This window comes from Nicotiana tabacum, chromosome 12 (assembly GCF_000715075.1).
Source record: "Nicotiana tabacum cultivar K326 chromosome 12, ASM71507v2, whole genome shotgun sequence".
Taxonomy (NCBI): domain Eukaryota; kingdom Viridiplantae; phylum Streptophyta; class Magnoliopsida; order Solanales; family Solanaceae; genus Nicotiana; species Nicotiana tabacum.
This window is the reverse complement of record NC_134091.1, coordinates 117,559,735-117,569,731: the sequence shown is the minus strand read 5'-3', so window position 1 is coordinate 117,569,731 and position 9,997 is coordinate 117,559,735. Positions and strand designations below refer to the sequence as shown.

The following is a 9,997-nucleotide window of genomic DNA, read 5'->3' as shown; positions in this document are numbered from 1 at the left end:
CAATTCTTCTTCCAACTAAATTTTTATTCCTCTCGCTAACCCAAATAACAGGCCCTATGAATGTATTCACAAAAATAGTAAATGAATGATCTTCCGGAGAACACCTCTCGGTTATTCTCCTGAACTGGGTAAATCAATAACTCCTTAAGCTCTTTCGATTACCTAGAAGGGGCGTAAAATTAACCCAATTAAGATAGCACAAAACAAATAGCAGTAAACTTCTATTTCGATTAAAGTGAAACTACAATAAACCTTGCAATTCAATTAAAAACTCATTCAATAAGGTCGGGCAATTAACATATAGTAAAACCCAGAACAATAATCAATTCACAACATCCGTCAACAACCCTGAGGAGAATTACTCCATAACGAAAAAAGTATTCAAAACAAGAGTGTTAGAAGAACAAGAAGATATTACAATTCCCAAATTCAACCAAACTTTCGTATTAAGTGAATTGAATCAAGTATCTTGATTTCCCGTTGCTTCCGTGCTTCTTCTACCTCCAAATTTTTCTCCTCAAACCCCGATACCCTCTTTTAGACGAGTTGGGCTTCATATAGGTCAAGGAAAGCCGCCCCCGGAATTACAATTTTAGCCGTGGAAAATATTCTCTCAGAAGGACGTGTGCGGCCGCGCACCTGGGCAGGTGACCGTGCATCTGGCCGCGCACATTGGACAATTTCTGCTTGACTTGCGCGGCCCAGTGCACGGTCAGAGCACGGCCACGCAGCTGGAAAATTTCTACTCTCTTTTTCATTCTTCTTTTTAAGTGCGCGAACCTCCTTTGATCCTCGAACGAACTCCCAATTTACTCTATAAGATTTTTCTTGGCCTTCAATGCTCTATAATAGCTCAAAAACGCTCCCTAACCTCATTGTAGCCCGGAATTACTCCTGCAAAGCATAAAGCACTCAGTCAGAGCAATTTACTACCATTTAACGCTCAAACATCAGTAAAGTGCAGCAAATTAGAGTGCAAATAGTGGCCAAAATATATAGTTATAGCCTACCATTAGCGACTCCTTTAAATAAAGAATCAATTCCATTTCAAATAATGTCACTTAAATTAGATAAACTATTTTTCCCGTAAAAAGAAGGTGTGACAATACAAAGGGAAGAGTTTTTGGCTAAAAACATCCCTCGACTATTGCCCCAACCTAAGGTACATCTTTCTCTTACCTCAGCGAATAAAAACATCCTTGTACCATCCAACTAGTTGCAAGATTCATCCCCCCGTTAACTTCTCTCAAAAAACTAACGCCACCCACAAGAAAATGTGACAAGCACGTGAGTTTTCCCTGACTGATTAACTTGCTAAATATTTTCTTTTGGTACAAAATATGTAGTTATATACCATATACCATTACTGCTAAAACTAACAGAAAGTAATTGAAAAACTTACAAATTCACCAAGTGATTCAACCTACCATTGATATCAATTCACATGAGAATCTCAATATCAGTAGAGAATGTGTCTCTCTAATCTAGGATACCCAACTTCAGAAGAAAGCAAGCTTAATCCTACTAAGATTTCATTTGAATCTATCTAGTGTCCTGATATTTTTTGACGTATAATAAAATGAGTGTCATATTGGGATTACCAGAACCCAATATGAGAAAAGAAACAAAATAAGAAATTCTTTCTGACATTTCAACAAACAAGCCAGGGACATCTGAACACTGACTTAGCAAATCTTGGTAATTTCTAAAAAATGATGAAGATGAGGAGAACATAAGTCAAACACATTGAACAACTGCAGCACTCCAGGAACAAGAAAGAAGAGAAAAGCTTATGGACTTCTACTATGTCTTGTGAGGCGCAATGACAGCATAGGAATACAAATTTCGTCAAAAATCATAATAGCTCTTTAAGTTTGGTATTGGTGTAGACATATGCGAACTCAAGATTTGAATTTTATGGGTTCAAATTCGGAATTCTTTTACTTCTAATTTAATTTAATGGATTTAAAATTTATTACTATACATATTTAATGATTCTTTTATCAAAAATAAGTGTACAAACGAAAGCTACCTCTACACTAAATACGCCCTGGGTGTAGAAGAGTTGAAGCAGATGATTTCTATTCCAAAAAGATCTAGGCCTTCAAGTATGAAAGAAAACTCAGCTTTTGAAGCATCGATCTGCTTCACTAAAGGTGGAAGACAATACACAATAGGAAAAATAGGGAGTAAGTCACGTGCTTGTCACGTTTTTTGTGGGTGACGTTAATCTTTTGACAGAAGCTAATGGGAGGGATGAATCTCGAAACTAGTTGGATAGTATGAGGATGTTTATATTCATTGAGGTAAGAGAAGGATGTACCTTAGGTTTGGACAATAGTTGAAGGATATTTTTATCCCAAAACTCCAAAGGGAACATGAAAACTGAAAAAATCCCTAGCGCCGCAACTCTCACCTACAACAGCTTCGTCCACATCGGACAAGTTTCACCCTTGAAACACCACCTTAATCAATTCTTCCCCATCACAATTAATCCTTCTTCCACCATTAAAACCTTTTAGCCATGAACATCATTTCCTTATTCATATGAAAAGATCACTAGTAATACCTTTTGTTAACTAAAACCCATCTGAAGATCCATTTCTTCATTCATTTTTTTCTTGGACGGAGCGCCACTAAACAACCCTTTTAATCATTTTCTCCGCTCACATTCCCCATTGCCAGATCAGTACATGTTGCTGTTCCGAGGAAATCATCGGCGGCGGCGGCGGCGACAACGAGAAGTTGAGTGAGCACATACAGCCTATCGTGATTGTATGCGTTGATATAACAACATATGCCATCTCCGACGAACTTTGCTATATACATTGAGAATATAGTTATATTTGGTTGTATTTGACTTTATTTATCGATATTGTTGCCTTTTGATACAGTGTATGATTGAGCTATTTGATAATTGTATTCTAATTTTTACATATTGAATGCATTTTTCTAGCTTGTATCCATTCTCTCGTAGATTGTATTAATTGTATCCAAAACTGTATTCATTGATACAACCATTATGCACGAACAAATACAGTTGATACAACTTTTCCATCAAAACTGTATTTCGAAGGAAACTTTTTTGTTTTTCGCGTGTATTTTTTGAATTTTGTTGTTTGAATACAACCAAATTGAATATAGTGAATTGAGTAGCTACAAATGAATACAGTGAATCAAATACAACCAAATATTCTTGTATGTTTTTAAATAAAAATACAGTAAGTTGAATACAACAGAATTTACCAAAACTGTATTCATTGATATAATCTATCCTACACGCACGAATATACAAAATACAGGCTCCTAGCAATATAAATTTTGCTATGGATAGTAAATATGAAAATTGTAGTTGTGCCGCGTAAATAGCCTCTAAACTATAGTATTTTCTAAAAATTTCCTTTTCTTGTATAGATCTCGTAACTAGAAATTGAAAAAATGACGCTGTATAGCTGCTCTCAAAATAATAGCCGAAAAAATATATATTTTTTGTATATATATACGTTATATATGTTATATACAAAAATTATATAAATTTTATATACTTTTTTGGTTAACGAATGTAAATAATTTTTGGCGCGGGGTTAAAAGTAAAAAAAGCCCATTAGAAATTACAACCCAATATTTGGGCCTGAAGAACAGTCCAACCATTACAACCCCACACATTTAAAGCCCAAATCCCTCCCCAAAATTGGCCCAAGGCCCTTATGCTCATCAATACATCCCAAAACACAAAAAGAGCAAAATCTAGAAAGATCGAAACAGAGGAAAATCGCAGAGCAAATCGAACTCAAATGGAGGTGCCAGGTTCATCGAAGAAGATGATAGCAACACAAGCTGAAATGGTTTCAAACAAAGTGCCATTAGCATATCGGGATCAGTGCGCACATCTTCTAATCCCTTTGAACAAATGTCGACAGTCGGAATTTTACCTGCCGTGGAAGTGCGAGGACGAGCGCCATTCATATGAAAAGTGCGAGTATGAGCTTGTTATGGAACGGATGCTCCAGATGCAGAAGATCCGTGAAGAGGAAGCCCGATCGAAGCAAAAAAGCCCGGCCCAAACCCAACAGCCCATTCCCCTCATTCCTAAGACTGTCAATGCCTAGTTTTTCGGGCTTCTAATTGGTCGGTTTGCCCTATTCGATTTCTTTATTTGACTTGCATCTTATATGCTTGTAGGGTTTTTAGTTTGTTCTGATTAATTGTTTTAGTAAATCTGTGGTGGTCCAAGTTGATTGCCTTATATATGGATGAGATTTTTTGTTTAGCTTCTCTTCAATTTGCTCCAAATAGTGACAGTATTTGACTGGATACGGGGTTTAAGAATTTAACTTGACTAATAAATTATACTAGTGGCCTTAAAACATACTTGATTTCTTCCCACCTTTCCAAACCTGGTGGGAGTAAGCATATAGTCACTTAGTGGAATAGTCGAGGTGCTCACAAGCTGGTTAAGGGTACCACCGTCATAAAAAATATTATTTGTGGCACAAAATGACTAAGCCTTAATCTTAAGATAGTTGGAGGCGATCCATTTCCTCCATTTAGACCAATTTCATTACACTGTTCAATATTTTAGATTCTCTGACCCTAGAACTTCTCTACATTTTCTACTGATATACAAATCCCTCTCCCTCTGCATAGAGCCTCCGTGAAAACTTTTATATTGAAGTAGTGATTGGCTAGTTTAAAAGTCGCATAGAGTAATATTATTTGTGGAATTGTGTTAACACTTGGAATGTCCAAAAATACAAAGAGTGTTATATAATTCGGAATAGAGAGCTTACCTTTTTTCTTTTCTTAATTGCCTTTTACTAATTTAAGGGGTTTCTTGGAGACTTGTATGTCCACCTAAGGATAAACAAGAGATTCAAAGAACCTTAAGATTTATAGAATCCCTAAATTTGTATTGCAAGATAGATTATTTAGTATTGAAATGGAATGAGTCTGAATAAAGCAGCTTAGATACAAAGGATTCATGTTCCGTCAGTCAAATGTTCTTAATGTAGCTGAATAGATTGGATGGATAGATACAGAGGACACATATTGCCTACCTCCACAACTTTGGGATTGAGGTGTGTAGTGCCTTGATTAATTGACTAATTGACTCATTTAGTGTTTGAGTATCACTTTTAAAGTTGTAAGGACAACCTAGTGAAGAGGGAGTTGATAATGATCAACACAGGTGCTGTGCGAAACGTTGCTGTGACAAGAGCTAGTGCTTTTAAAAAAACCATTTTCTATGTAGTATTTGTGTAAATTTTCTAGACAACATTGTGCCAAGTACATATAAAAAGGTCGATCTATGTGTGACTCATTTAGAACTAAAATAGGGTGGCATGTGACAGAACTAGAATCAATCAACCAGCTTAAGATTGGGCTTACATTGAATTAAAGTTAAGGATATCATGATGGTGTTTGATTAGGTGGAAGAATATAATGCACAGTGTTGCTTGGAGAACCAACTGGTGCATGATTGAGATTAGAGTAACAGTCTTCAGATCCTTTGCAAGTGAGGTCTTTTACCATCAATCTTTTCCCTTGGGAAATTGAGACTTTGCTATGAGAGTTGATGGAGCTTGGTAGGTGGTAGAACATGTCCTATATTTCTTTGGAGAATTGACATCATGCATAATTGGTTTATAGTACCACTGATGCATATCTTTCACCATTACTGAATAATCAGTTATTCTGACTTTGCCTAATCATGCTTCATCTAATTGAGCTATGAGTGGCTAGAATCTCACAGTTACCAAAGGTAGCATGGAAATGTAATGGATCTGTTTCTTTTCTTTTTCTTTTTCTTTTTTTTGGGCCATGAAGAGCCCCTGCCCTCTGGACTGTGGAGTACCTTTTATTTGAACTGTAGAGCAAACGGCCAAGGTCACTATTTCATAATATTCTTGAAATTTTAAAAAACTAGCTTGTCCAGTTTTTATACTGCAAGTTTACTGTAAAAATTAAATCAACCAAGATCTTTTGTGATGTAAAAACCAGTATCTTCAAGATGATGCCATTAGAAGTATAGAAAAGAAGTTCCATAAAAGTCCAATGCATTTTATGTTCTGTCAATCATGCAGCAAGTAGCAACCTTATCATTGCGAGATATTTTGAGCAACCTTATCAAAGCTCTTTACTTCTTTGCCGTGCTCATCTCTAATTTATCTGTCGTTCAACTTTCTGATCTAATGTTACAATCTTTTAGCACATGAGCCCATGTGTTCCATCCTTCAAACCCCTTTCCCAGGAGCCCGGCGATGGTCCTTTCTTGCTTTGCTCTATCTTATGTTTGTCCCTCCCTTGTCTTGGAGCCCAATGATTCTCCTGCTCTAACATGTCTCAGGCAGTCAACATTCTTTCCTTTTACTTGGCAGAAAAGGAAAGAATTTTTGGTTAGAGCAAAACTAAGCTTTTGTCGTCTTCTTTTCCTTGGTTTTTTCCCCCTAGACAGACATTAGAGCAACAATTTTACTCATAAATAGAGCCAGGGGTTGCCAGCTCTGCTAAAAATTCAAAATTAAAGGCATATAACCTAATAATTCTTAGATTTTGCAGAAAATTAGAATAATTGGGGAAATCTTGTATAAGCCCCGAAAGACCAAAAAACTTAAGCTTTCTTGCCACATCTGGTGCTGCGCTCACTATTTCTTCCAACGTTCCTGATACTTGGAACCTTTACTCTTGGAAGTTGAAACCTCATGAGCTACTTGCTTTTTTTTAAAATTAATACAAGACACGTTTCAACTAGTATGCAAAGCTAAAAACCACTTGATTACATGAAAAGAATGAACCATTTTGGTGGTATGTCAAATTGTCTGTCACAGCTGACACTGGCACTACTTACCTAAATTAATTTTTTTTTTTATAAAAATCCTTCTCTGAGTTGCTTGTAGGGAGAATTTTTTTTCCCCCCCTTACATTTGTATTGTGAAGCGGGCTTATCTTCTATGGCGGTCGGTAGTCATGGTTGCCAAACCATCCTTTTTGTTCTGAAATCATGTTTCATCATCTGAATTTAACTATGGTGATTGCTTTTGACAGGGAGCTGAAAATTGCCAAGGTCCCCGAAACCTAGAGCACTATCAGTAGAATTGGGTTTATCTTTGAATTTGATTCTGTTGAGTGATAAAGATGGTGGACTCTTTGTACCTCTACCTGATTGCAAATAATGTTTTGTCATCAACAGATTTTATGCTATTCAAGACCTGTTTGGCGTTGTGCTAAATATTTTGTTTTGTTTCCTCATAATACATGTAAGATACAAGTCAGGATTTAGATGCAACTGGGAAGGAAGAATTGGGTACTGAATCTTATCTGAATGAAGAGTTTCAGTTTATAAGTGTTCTTTGTTTCTTTTTGTTGGGATCAAAAGATTTCTTAGTATAAACTTTTAGCAGTCACTCTATGTATCCCAGATATAGGGTGTCCGCAGGGTTGGAGAATTGGGGACATCACTAAATTCGAGTCGACAAACATAGATCAGTGAACAATATACTTGATGGATGATTATCCATCAAAAAGCAACAAGTGCAGGATCAAACTAACAAAATCTGGTGGCATCTCAAGGGCTTGAACTTGAAGTTTGAAGCTTCTACAATGCAACCAATATGAGGCATTGATGTAGACCTCGTAGTGTAGCAGATGAATGGAACATATGGGGATATGGTATTACCAGGTCTTAGGCATGCAAAATTCGAAGTCACAAAGCAAGAAATAGTTGAATGAACCTTATGGCGAATTCACAAAGTAAACTGTGCCTTTAAATAGCAAACTAACATGGACGAAATAGATGGCCCGAGCGAAGCCATGGGCTGCTCTCCTCCTATCGTAGGGTGGACTGCGTGAGGCTGGTTTCACAGAGCAACGAGCAGCTCCTGCCATGTGCAGTGGAAGGATAACTTGGTCGCACCATGTGCAGTAGAAGGATAATGGGTTGGTGCTTTCTATGTCTACCAACGCCTGATGGGCTGCTCTAAATTAAAACTGAGGTGGATCATGATAGAGAAAAGCGAGATAATGTGTTCGCTAACGTAACCAGTTAACTAAATTCTGGTAAATGTTACGTCTATCTTTAATTAGGCTCATTTTTTTATTAGTATAAATAAATAATAATTAGCTAACATCCTATTGCAGCTACTCAGATACTTAGGTCCTCTCTTTAACACAAAAAAAGAAGAAATAACGTTATCATTTTTTGATTTTTCACTCGATATTTAGTATCTGCGTTAGAGTCCCGGCTTATTCGGACTCAGTGGCTCATTTAATTAGGGAAAACGCTTTTTGCCAGGATTTTCTCAATCCTAGTCCTAGGCTGGAACCCGAAACTTTTGATTATATCCATTTCACCACAAACCCTTGGTTGTAAATAATGTTCTATACCAATCATAACATTGCTTTGCCTGAAGGAAGAGAAGGACCGATATCACGTTTTTCCAACTTTATGAATTGAAAAAGTCTTCGTGCATATTGTTCATCTTTGAAAGAAAACACACATATATGGAACAAGTTACGTCAACTTGATAATTGTTTCAAGATCATTGTTTGTGATTTGTGAAGATCATGAAGTGCTACAATCCTAAAATCAAAGTAATTTTATGTTAAATGGTAGTGCTACATATATATAGTAAGTCATTTGGTGGAATTTGTCCATGAATTTTTTTTCTCTTCTGAATTCTTGCAAATATTCTTTCTAGGTGAGGCTGGACTTGCAAGTCATCCATAGGAGAGGAAGTTTTAAGTACCTTGGGTCTATTATTCAGGGGATGGAAAGATTGATGAAGATGTCACACATCGTATTGGGGCGGAATGGATGAAATTGAGACTCGCTTCTGGTGTTTTATGTGACAAGAAGGTGCCACCGAAACTTAAAGGTAAATTTTACAGAGTGGTGGTCAGACCGACTATGTTGTATAGGGCTGAGTGTTGGCCAGTCAAGATCGCTCATGTCTAGAAGATGAAGGTAGAGGATTGAGATGGATATGCGGGCACACCAGGTTAGATAGGATTAGGAATGAGGTTATTCGCGACAAGGTGGGTGTGGCCCCTATTGAGGACAAGATGCGGGAAGCGCAACTTAGGTGGTTTGGTCATGTGAGGAGGAGGACATAGACGCCCCGGTGAGGTGTGAGAGGTTGACATTGGAGGGCCCACAGAGAGGTAGAGGTAGGCCAAAGAAGAGGCGGGGAGAGGTGATTAGACAAGACATGGCACAACTTCAGCTGACCGAGGACATGACCCTTGATAGGAAGGTATGGAGGTCAAAAATTAGGGTACTAGGGTAGATAATCTAGAGTGTTCATAACAGTAGTATTGGCACGCAGTCTCGCTTTCTGTTGGTAGTAGGTTTTTATGACTAACCATTGATTTCTTTCATTGTTGATCACCTTATTATCTTGTTATTTTTATTCTATTTTTATTTTGGTATTGTCCCTTATTGTCTATATTTTTATTAATATGGTGCTTATGCTTTCCTGAGTCGAAAGTCTATTGGAAATAATCTCTCTATCCTCACAAGGTAAGGGTAAGGTCTGTGTGCACACTACTATCCCCAGATCCCACGGTATATGATAATACTGACTATGTCATTGTTGTTGCTATAAAAGTTATTATTAAAAAGTTGTTTTTAATTAACTTTTGCTAGTCTAGTAAATTTTGCAGTGTTAAAGCTGGTCATGCTTTGTTCTGATACTGCAACTAAATCCAAAACTACACGCTGTAAAAAATCTCCATTAGGCACAACTCGCTCGGTAACCTGGCCTAAGTTCACGAGCTAAGAGCTACAAGACTCAAGATGGAAGTTCTGCTACAACATACCAAAGGTGGAGTTAGGAATTCAAACTTATGAGTTAAGAATTCTAATTTTTTTAATTAATTGAGTTCTAAATTAATATTTATACATAATTAATGAATTTTTGAAAGATAAATATAAAGTTTGAAGTTTGAACCAAAACTATTGGGTTCGGCCGTACCCATAGCCGACACTGTGGCTCCACCC

The 9,997-nt window shown here is 37.0% G+C and overlaps 1 long non-coding RNA gene across 1 annotated transcript; it reads left to right on the top strand.

The window, feature by feature from the left end:
* The first annotated feature begins 3,698 nt into the window (after positions 1-3,698).
* Positions 3,699-7,342, top strand: LOC107826817 (uncharacterized). The gene is made up of 2 exons (XR_012697466.1): positions 3,699-4,128; positions 7,045-7,342. It is a non-coding gene; the product is annotated as an uncharacterized LOC107826817 (long non-coding RNA).
* Positions 7,343-9,997: the final 2,655 nt, after the last annotated feature.